Source organism: Acanthisitta chloris, unplaced genomic scaffold (genome assembly GCF_000695815.1).
Source record: "Acanthisitta chloris isolate BGI_N310 unplaced genomic scaffold, ASM69581v1 scaffold9477, whole genome shotgun sequence".
In the NCBI taxonomy this organism is placed as follows: domain Eukaryota; kingdom Metazoa; phylum Chordata; class Aves; order Passeriformes; family Acanthisittidae; genus Acanthisitta; species Acanthisitta chloris.
The window spans coordinates 11582-20908 of NW_008680904.1; the positions used below are offsets into that span (position 1 = coordinate 11582).

Genomic DNA, 9327 nt, shown 5'->3' on the forward strand with positions numbered 1-9327 from the left:
TAATTACTGAGGCTGTAAAGAAACATCAGTTAAAAAAAGCTGCTGTTGTGTCAATATGATTTATAATGTCTGTAAAAGAAATTTTCCTTCTGTCTCCAGAGATTATTGCTACAAGTGTGATCCAAAATCCAAAGTAGTAGTACTTAAGAAGCCCCGAAAGAGAAATTGTTACAATTTCTTGCTTAATGCTTTCACTTGGACCTTGCTATTTTCTTTTATCCCAGGCCTTTGAAATCTGCATGAGAGTAAAGAAAGCTGTCCTCTGGACCATGCAAGAGGCAAAGGTTGTTAATATTAGAAGTGTGGATCTCCTGCCTATTAAATCTGACGTGGGGAAACAATCCAGTCCAAGTAGAAAGTCTTGTTTGTAATCCAGGGGAGCCTTCTCCCTCGGGAAAATCTAAAACCAGTCACTTCTCATCCTACATTTATAAATGGTACCCCCAAGAAATGCTGGAATGGAATTGGCAGTGCTTTTGTAAATAGAAGATTTTTTAAAAATGCCATCTGTCTTTTTTACAAAATGCATATACCCATTCGCATTTGCAAATATCTCACATTATTCCCTCTCTGCTCTTGTATCTTTCAGCATCTTCCTTGTACTGGAATTATAGTTACTACTTGTGAAGTGATATTGCAACTGGTAGCTGATCAAGAACATCCAAAATTCAAAGAAATCCAAAATCTTATTAAGGTGAGTGTCCCTGACTCAGGACTCCCTTTCAAAGTTTAAAGCAGATGTAGAGCAATCAGATCCCATTGTCCCCTTTAAAGAGGAAGGAAAGCTGTAAGCACACATGTATAACTTCTTTTGCTCAAAGTTTGGTAGAAGCATAGAAATAAAAATTGATATACTCGTGCTTGCCTTAGCAAAATTGTCTGGTTATACATCTGGGTCCCAGTGTGTTCTGTTTAGTTAGAGCTGTCAGAGATTTTGGGTATCATAGGACCTTTTTGTTGTTAAATTTCCTTATTTGTTTTTAAAAAAGGAAAAATTATCAGTGGTTCCTGCTAGTCCCTACCATACACTCCAAAAATGCATATTTCTGTGACACCTCTCACTTGTGTGCTTTGTAGAAGTGTTCTGTATCTTCTGTTTTATTTTTGTATTAATAGAAGAAAATTGCATATTGGATAAATGTGATAGGATACACTTTGATGTATGTCTCTATTTAATATATGTTCTATGTAAATGAAACATTTTAATAGGGCATAACTTAAAACAAGCAAGATATACAGACTACATGTGTGCTTTTGTTCTCTAGGATAGAATTCAAGCACTTTGCTTTGTAGGAGACACGTAAGTTAAGCAGCAGCTGAGGTCTTTTGATTTTGATTATACAGCAATTGACTGTCCACATCTATACTTAAGTGTAAGTGAACAGAAAACTGTGATTTAATGAGTTCTTTATAAACAACTGATGTAAAGTTCTTCAGAACTTGCAAAAGATTACCAAAACATTAAATACATTGGTGATGCTAAAGATGTTTAAGAACGAAAACTTACCAGGTTCAAGTGTTAAATCTACTACTATGTTTAGATTTGTTTTGCATTTTTTTAACTCCATTTTAATTATATTGAATAATTTACTCATTTGGCCAAATGGGCTCTGAAAAAACCATCAGCTTCTCCAGGTTTTTGAGCTTTTTTTGTGGGCTGTAGTTGGATGGAGTTTGAATAGAATCTGATCTAAAAGCATTCTTCAGAAAAGTAGCATCTTTAACTTAATGATATATGTATTTTTCTGTCTAGAATGAATCTTTTAATATGTTAATGGAGACACTTCCTTCATGTTCTAGGGGAGTAAACAATGTTGTATAAAAATTTTACAGTGTGACTATTTATTTTTTTAAAGGAGTACTAGAAGATGCCATACTGAGCAGTGATCTTTTTGATAGAAAACCGATTAGAGTACATGTATTGTTTAAATTGCCTATTTTCCCCACAAGATGGCTCCAAAAGAACTGTTTCATAAAGCTATAACCTTTATATGTTCAAAACAAATGAAGTGTTAACATTTGCCGTCTCTTACGCTTGTGATATTTATTGAAGAGCAAATCCTTAAAGCTGTGTTTGCCATGGACCTTATCCTGGCTTGTGCAGCTGTAGAGGTTCTATAGATGTCATGGGAATTTTGTGTAAAGATCAAGGGTGGATAATGTTGAATGATTCTTGTTCTGTGCATCTAGTTACAGTGTTATTTAGTGCTTCAGAATATGAGGAATAAGAAGTTGCTTATTGTTTCCGGGGAAACCAGATTTCTGATCGTCTCTGGCCTGTAGTTCTGTGCAAATGGTCATTGCCTTCCAGGACAGAATATTCAGGTGCCATTCTGCTATCATTTCAAGTGAGTGAAAAAGGCAATTATGTCACTGACAAAAAGGAGGCACAGGAAAGCACTGACCTTCCATATGCTGATCAGCTTTAGGGCTGTGCCACTGGGAGGCTTCAGTGAGTGCTCTGCAGGCTGTCTACTAGTTCCAGTTTACTCAACTGGGAGCTGGTACCTTGTCCAGGACCAGCACTCACTCAGGAATTCCTAGTGGGTGACCTGCCATAATGCTCCGCCTGCTGCTAAGGAGAGTTATGATGAACACACATGGGAATATCACAAGTAATTATGTGATCACTGTGTTTTTCCACAAGCTCTTGAGAGTGGGATACATTATAAATTAAACATGGTTGTGGAAAAGGGACATTACCTGACAGTTGAAGGCTGGATTATTATTCTTTTGAAGCTGCACATTGCTATTATGTCCAGGTGTTTATTAGACATACAGACAGCAGAGAGCAGAGATTTAGTAGCCTAAGTCTTAATATCAGGACTGCAGTGGCCTATTCAGTTTGCCAGTGATGAGGACTGATGACAGATATCCTGCCTTCTAGTGTGTTGTGACTAATTTTACAGGTTTTTCAGTTTAGCAGGAATTACCCTGTTCTTAGGAGGGACAATAGGGTAGTCTTACAACAATTTATGTAATTTAACCATGACTAATATCTTGGTCTTATTTGCATACTTTATCATCCTCATAGGGAAGCTGAAAGACAAGCACTTTGATCACAGTTGCTAAGCTGTGGTTGCTGTCTGCTGATGCATGTCTTCAAGCTGTTAAAAATGGTAGAATTTTTCCACTGGAATATGGGTTTAGCACAAAAAATTGTTTTGTTCTTATTTTGACTGTAACTGAGTTATTTTTGCTTCATGTGTCTACTCTCTGCAGACCAAATCAATCTCTCAATTGCAAATCTAAGTGTAACAATGTAGGAACTTAAGTGTATCGGTGCTAGGGCAGATGAAAGCCCCCCTAGCTGTCTCTAATCATATACAAAGCTGAGAGGGTAAGAGCAGGACATGTATATCTGATTTTTTTGCTTGAGAATTTCCCATCTTTCTGCCATTTTTTTCTCAGGAAAATCCATGAACATGATGTACTTTTCCCATTTGGTCTCATGCAAATACCTAACCCTTTTTCCTTTAAATATATGCCAACATTTTGCACTTGCAGCATCCTTCAGCAATGAATCCTCACTAAGACCCTACTTATAATTCCAGCTATAAGCATCATGAAAGCAGTACTTTTTTCACCATTGTATTCTGTATGTATGTCTAGTGTGCTTCAGGGAAATATTGTGAAAACTAGGGAGAATGAAGTCAGAAGGGTGTGAGACACATTTCCCCATTTCAAAAGTCATTAATGTTCATTGGCAAAATGATACTATAAATGAGGGGAAAGGTGAAATTTTCAGGATTCCTCTTTCTCTCTTGTTGTCCAAAGAGCTGCAAGAAGGGGATTGTTTGACAAGGGAAGGGAATTCAGGAACTAAGAATAAGCACAGCACAGGCAGAGATCTGACTGATCTCCCTGACAGGGCAGCATCAGACAGCACCTGAGGAAGGAGAGCATTAGCTAGCATCAGACAAGAATCCAGTGCTGGCCAAATTCACAGTGGTGAGGTAGGTCTCAAGTCAAGCCAGGTACATGATAGGGTCAGCGAGATAAATGGTGAAGCACAAGTATACCTACAGAGTAGATCAGGCAAGGATCAATGCAGCTCCCAAGGCAAGGGGTGAAAGCTATGTGGGTGGAATCCCAAATAAAGCTTTTTACAGCCCTTTCTATCCAGCTTCTACCCAGCAGTCCCAATTTACAAATCTGTACCATGTCAGAGCTGGATTTTTGCACAGGTGGCCAAGCCATTGGAGAGCAAGATATTGCAGAATCTATCAGTGTACTCAGGGTCCTGATTCTCATTTTCCAACTGGCTGCAAATATTTATTTTCCTCCTAGATCTCTAACATGAGAGACGTCTAACCTCCTGTGCCGGTGTGATTTACTGGTTGTACTGAGAAGCAAGAATGAGCTTCTCTGTCCAGCAGGGATAGTGGCAGCTCCTGCTGTGTATACTTGCTGGCTGGCAAACCCATACAGGCCGTTTGGCTGGCTCACAGAACAATGAATTGTTAGAATTACACCTCTGGTTTTATAGCAAGGGGGACTCTAATTTTCAACCCTCTATAAAGCTACTTATTTTCAAGAAACTTTTAGAAATTTTGTATCTTCGATTTGCCCATGGCTGAAATAAGTTGAGACAGACAGATAGCTAAATTCTTATCTGCTTAAGGAATCAGGATGTCTGTCTCTTATGTGTACCTTAGGTGTCTGTTTTAGTGGGTTGAAGTTTGCTGAGAAGATTAAGAAATTGAGATAGGGAAGAAAGAGTGGCTCAACTCCTACTTCTTAACACAAGCGTCTGTCAGTGTGGAAACCACTAGGGATCTGTGCACTTTAGAGAGTTCCATTCCTTAAAGGAGGAGTAATTGCTTGGTCCTATGAGGAATGCTGAAAAAACTGGTTCTGTCCATCAGTTAGTTAGGCAGTCTGTAAAGATGCCTGGTTGTGTGAGCACTTTGGCAGCTTCACACCAAATCCCAGCATAGACTTATTCTGAGTGCTAGGGAAGAACTATTTTATTAACAGCTATCAAGGCTTATGTGGCAGTATACCTGCTAGCTCAAATCATCACCCTGACTTTGCAAGATGCATCAGGTGAGCATTTTTCTTTCTGTATATCCAAACATCTTTCTTCAGATATCAAAGAGAAAAGAAGTTGAACTTACTTTGGTGGCCCTCAGGGCAATAGAAGATGCTAAGTGCTGACTCAAAAACACAGGAGTGCTACAGTGATCCAAACGTTTATCTTGTGCAGGTCTTTATCCCCCATCACTTCCAAAAGTTACCGGGAGCAGCCTGTGAAACACCTCTGAGCTGCTGAGCATTACACCATGGCCAGTGCTGATTTGGGATTACAGATACCATTCCCTGGGTTTCTCTCAGCCTCTCCAAGCTCCTGTCTCTGGGTACCCTTGCTTTCCCTCTCTTTCCTGCTTAATAATAACTTTCTCTATTCTTGGAAGGTTTGGGCAGATTTTTCTTCAGCTGAGGGTCTGAATTTGCTCCCTGAAAAGTCTTTCTCTTTTTGCTCTCATATTTATGGCCAGAAGTAGGCATTTTCTAGTGTGAAATCAAGCCTAAAACAAGTAGTAATTTCATATTTTTGCATTTTGCCATGAGTAAAAGTAGGTTTTATCTTTGTTTTAGTAGAGCACGTTTGCATACGCTGCAAATATACAATGTGGAAAAAAAAAGGAAGAAAGTTTTCCAATTAAACTGCAGCCCTCTCTTTTTACAGGTGGCTAAAAATGACCAAGTTATATTAGGAATAACCTGAATTATGCACAAGTCTAATTTTATAATTCTATTAGACACTGAATAAAAATGACAGTATTTTCTCAGCTTTGAATGGTTTTCCATAACTACATGCTCTGCCTCTTTGGTAACTATTAATAGCCTGAAGAACATAATTTTAATGAGGATGTAACAGTATCTTTTCATTGAAAATGTCATTTCAGCAATATTCTAAGCAGTGTATTAAAATTTCGAGTCTGGAATCTTAGTGAGTTGGAGCTTAAGTCCTAAACATGACTTCAAAAATAGCTTAGAGGGTGACCACCACAGGCTTTCACTTTTCTCATGAAAACTCAGTGCATATGTTGGCAAAAGTCTTATTTTCTTAGACTATAGGAAACCTGTTTTAAGTATTCTGACTGCTCCCATACTGAACAAGTCCTGTTGAGGCAAACTGTTGGAGAACTGAAGGTGCTTTGCTTTCCATGCATCATGCCTTTTACCTGCTTCAGATAATTTCTCAACAGCTTTCATGTTTTTTGCTAGTGCTTCATAGCCTTGTAAGACACTGAAGAATGTAGGCACACCGTGCTTCAGGCATGCCCATTTCCAGCAGTAGATGGGGACTGGCCCCAGTTTTGATACTGTTGACAGAGGACATGTAGTATTGATTACAGTGGATTGAGATTCTGGAGGATGTGCCTATCCACCTACAGCCTGGAACAGCTGGGCAGGAAGAAAATTCCTAACATTTTCTGCTCCGCTTTGAATATGCAGCATTTCATACTGAAGATCTTACATGTGTGTGAGTGTGATTTAGGTTACTGATGACAATTCTGTGGTATCGATTTTCCATTTTTGCTTTGATGCTTTGCATTCTGCTTCATGTGTACTTCACAGCCAGTGCCAAGAAGTGGGGAAAAAATAGTAAAACCAGAAACTGCTATGACCCAAGCAAAATGAAAATTGCACTACGTTTTTTTTTTAAATACTAGATGAAACAAGGGGAAAGCAATAAATGGTTGCCCATCACAGAAGAAGAATAGGAGTTGACTGTTCAATGTGTTTTTTTAGCGCAGAACTCAGGGTAATGATATGAAACTAGCTGCTGGCAGCTTTAATACAAATTAAGCAGATGGTTATTAATTTAGTTTGCAGTTAGGTGTGGAAATTCATTCTGTAGGATGTCGAGGATGCTGGAAATTGATACGGTTTCAGGAAGGATGCTGGGCAAGTCAAGGAAGACAAAGCTTCAGAGGGTTATTAAATAGTCATCAGCTGTTGGTTATGATTTGTTTGGCCTGTGAACTGTTGCAAACTGTGTAAGTACTGAAGGGGAGCAACCTATAGGGCTTGATCTATTCTTCTGTTCTTACACAGTCACCTGCTTTTGGCTACTTTGAAGAACAGTACACAGGGAGTGTGGAAATGTCAGTGTGTTCCAGCATAGCCTTTCTTAGGTTCTTCTGAACAAAGGTGCATGAGAGATGCAGAAGAGCAGAAAAGGCAGGAATTATTTGAGATGCCTGTAATGAGTGTGGTCAAGGGACACTTGGTTTGACAATGAAGAAAATGCAGGGAATGAAAAACAGACTAAAAATGTCTTGGAAGAAAATTATAGAAGTGATGTAAACTATGACATTGTTTGAATAGACCTCGAATAACCAAGCACCAATAAGGCAGGATAATGACAATCAGCAGAGAATGTTCAGTTGTTGGGAGCTGCTGCAGCTGCTATTATAGACACCAAATTGGGTGTAAAGGGACAGCAGGGATACCAGGAAGGTCTGTTCAGGAGGGTTCTGATGGATTAATGATGGAAATGAATCAATACAGGATTTCATCTTGACCAGATAGGGAGAAGCCGCACTAGAACATTTTTGGCTAATTGAGATTCTAGCACACAAGACTGAGACTTGAATCACATCTATACTTGTCAGTGAACAGACAGGGCTTTGGATCTATGTGTACAGGATTCAGTTCCCACAAAACAGGCATCTAGTGGTGCTTTAGAGGGGCATGTCTATCCCTCCTGTCCTCCACAATCTAGAAAGGTGGCTGTTGCCCTTAGCTCTTTGTCATGTCTCCTGGACCCCTGTGGGTGAATTAAAGACTACCAAAGTGTCTGAAGCTTGGCATTATGTAGTATACTATTGATACTATGCACTGTATACTGTACATTATGCTTAGTTAACTGTGTCCCATCAGGCAGCATGCTAAAACATGGCTTTTTGGCAATTCTGTGTCCCTACTGGCCAGTGTTCTAATATGTACCTAGACCTCCCAGGTTTTGGAACTCCACTAGGATGCTCATTTGCTGTGTTAAAGAGAACTCTGTGATTCAATATATTTAGGGAAGTGTATTAGTACCAGAAGATCAGCAACAACCAGAAACAACAGTGTTAAACCCTCTAGAAAAATGCAGAAAATTTGAGCCCTCTAGGTGACCCATGTAATGAGAGGTTCACACAACCTTTGGCTCACTGAGGTCACTTATAAAATATATTAGGAGAAGCTTAGCCAATACACAAAGGCAGAAGGGGGTAATTTGAATTCCTCAAGCCTGTTGTAAGAAAAGCTAGAGCAACACAAGGGGCTAAGAATGGGAATAAAACTATGCTGATAGCAGGACAAATGAAGTTTGGGAAAGGTTAAGAGCACTGTGAATGTACCACAGTAAAATGTCTTTCAAGTCTTCAGTGCAGATCCACCACTTGGACTCATGGATGTATGACAGATTCTTTACAGGTGGGAACAGACTAAGCTAGAAAGAGAAGTGGAAGTAGCAACACCAGAGGACGGTTTGGCAGGAAACAAGCAAGCTGCACAGGATAATGTGTTCCCAAGTCTGGACAGAAATGATAGCAGAAATCCCCACGTGGAAAATAGAAAGAGCTGACCACCTGGCCAGTGAAGCTCTGATTTGGGTATCTTGCCTGGGAAACATGGCAGAAATATAGAATGATGTACCGTTGTGTCCCTGGCAGCCCCATTGTCTCCCTGAGGAGGATTGTCTAGCTTTCTGCTTCCCATGCCTGGCACTGATACATGGGTGAGGAGAAATGGTTTTGAATGAATGGTCTGATTATTATTATTCTGGTAAATGATGTTAAGGATCATGGCTTGGGACACAGAAAACATTCAGGGACCATTTTTCCTCTAACTTGTATTTTGTTCTGGCAATTTCATTACCCTTTTCACTACATAGATTACCCTGGCAGCTTCCTGAAATAAACTCAGGCATGCTTAGCAGGTTCTGAGGATGTTTCAGGGCTGCTTTGAAGAGTAATTTAGACCAATTTTTGTCTAGGTTTTCTGAAGCCATGAGACAGAACTCTGTCTCTGGTTATTAAAAGAATTATGCTGGCAGCTAATAATACTTTATTAAAATCTTTGATTTACAAAATGGGGTTCTATGTAAAATGCTCTTGGCAAGGTTGGGAGGGTTTATTAAATCCCAAACAAAAATTAAAGTCACATATGTTTCTTCTTTTTTTATTTTTTCAATTAAAAAATGAGTTTGGATCATTTGAATAACAGATGGGCTATTTAAATAGATTACTTTTGAGAGTTCAAATAATTATTTACTTTGGTTATCTATTGAATGTGTAAACTCTTAGGGTTCTGTTGCAAGTTCAG

At 39.1% G+C, this 9327-nt stretch overlaps 1 pseudogene; it reads left to right on the forward strand.

The window, feature by feature from the left end:
- The window catches only part of LOC103805250, a 4431-nt pseudogene extending 3698 nt beyond the window's left edge, over window positions 1–733 (forward strand).
- Window positions 734–9327: the final 8594 nt, after the last annotated feature.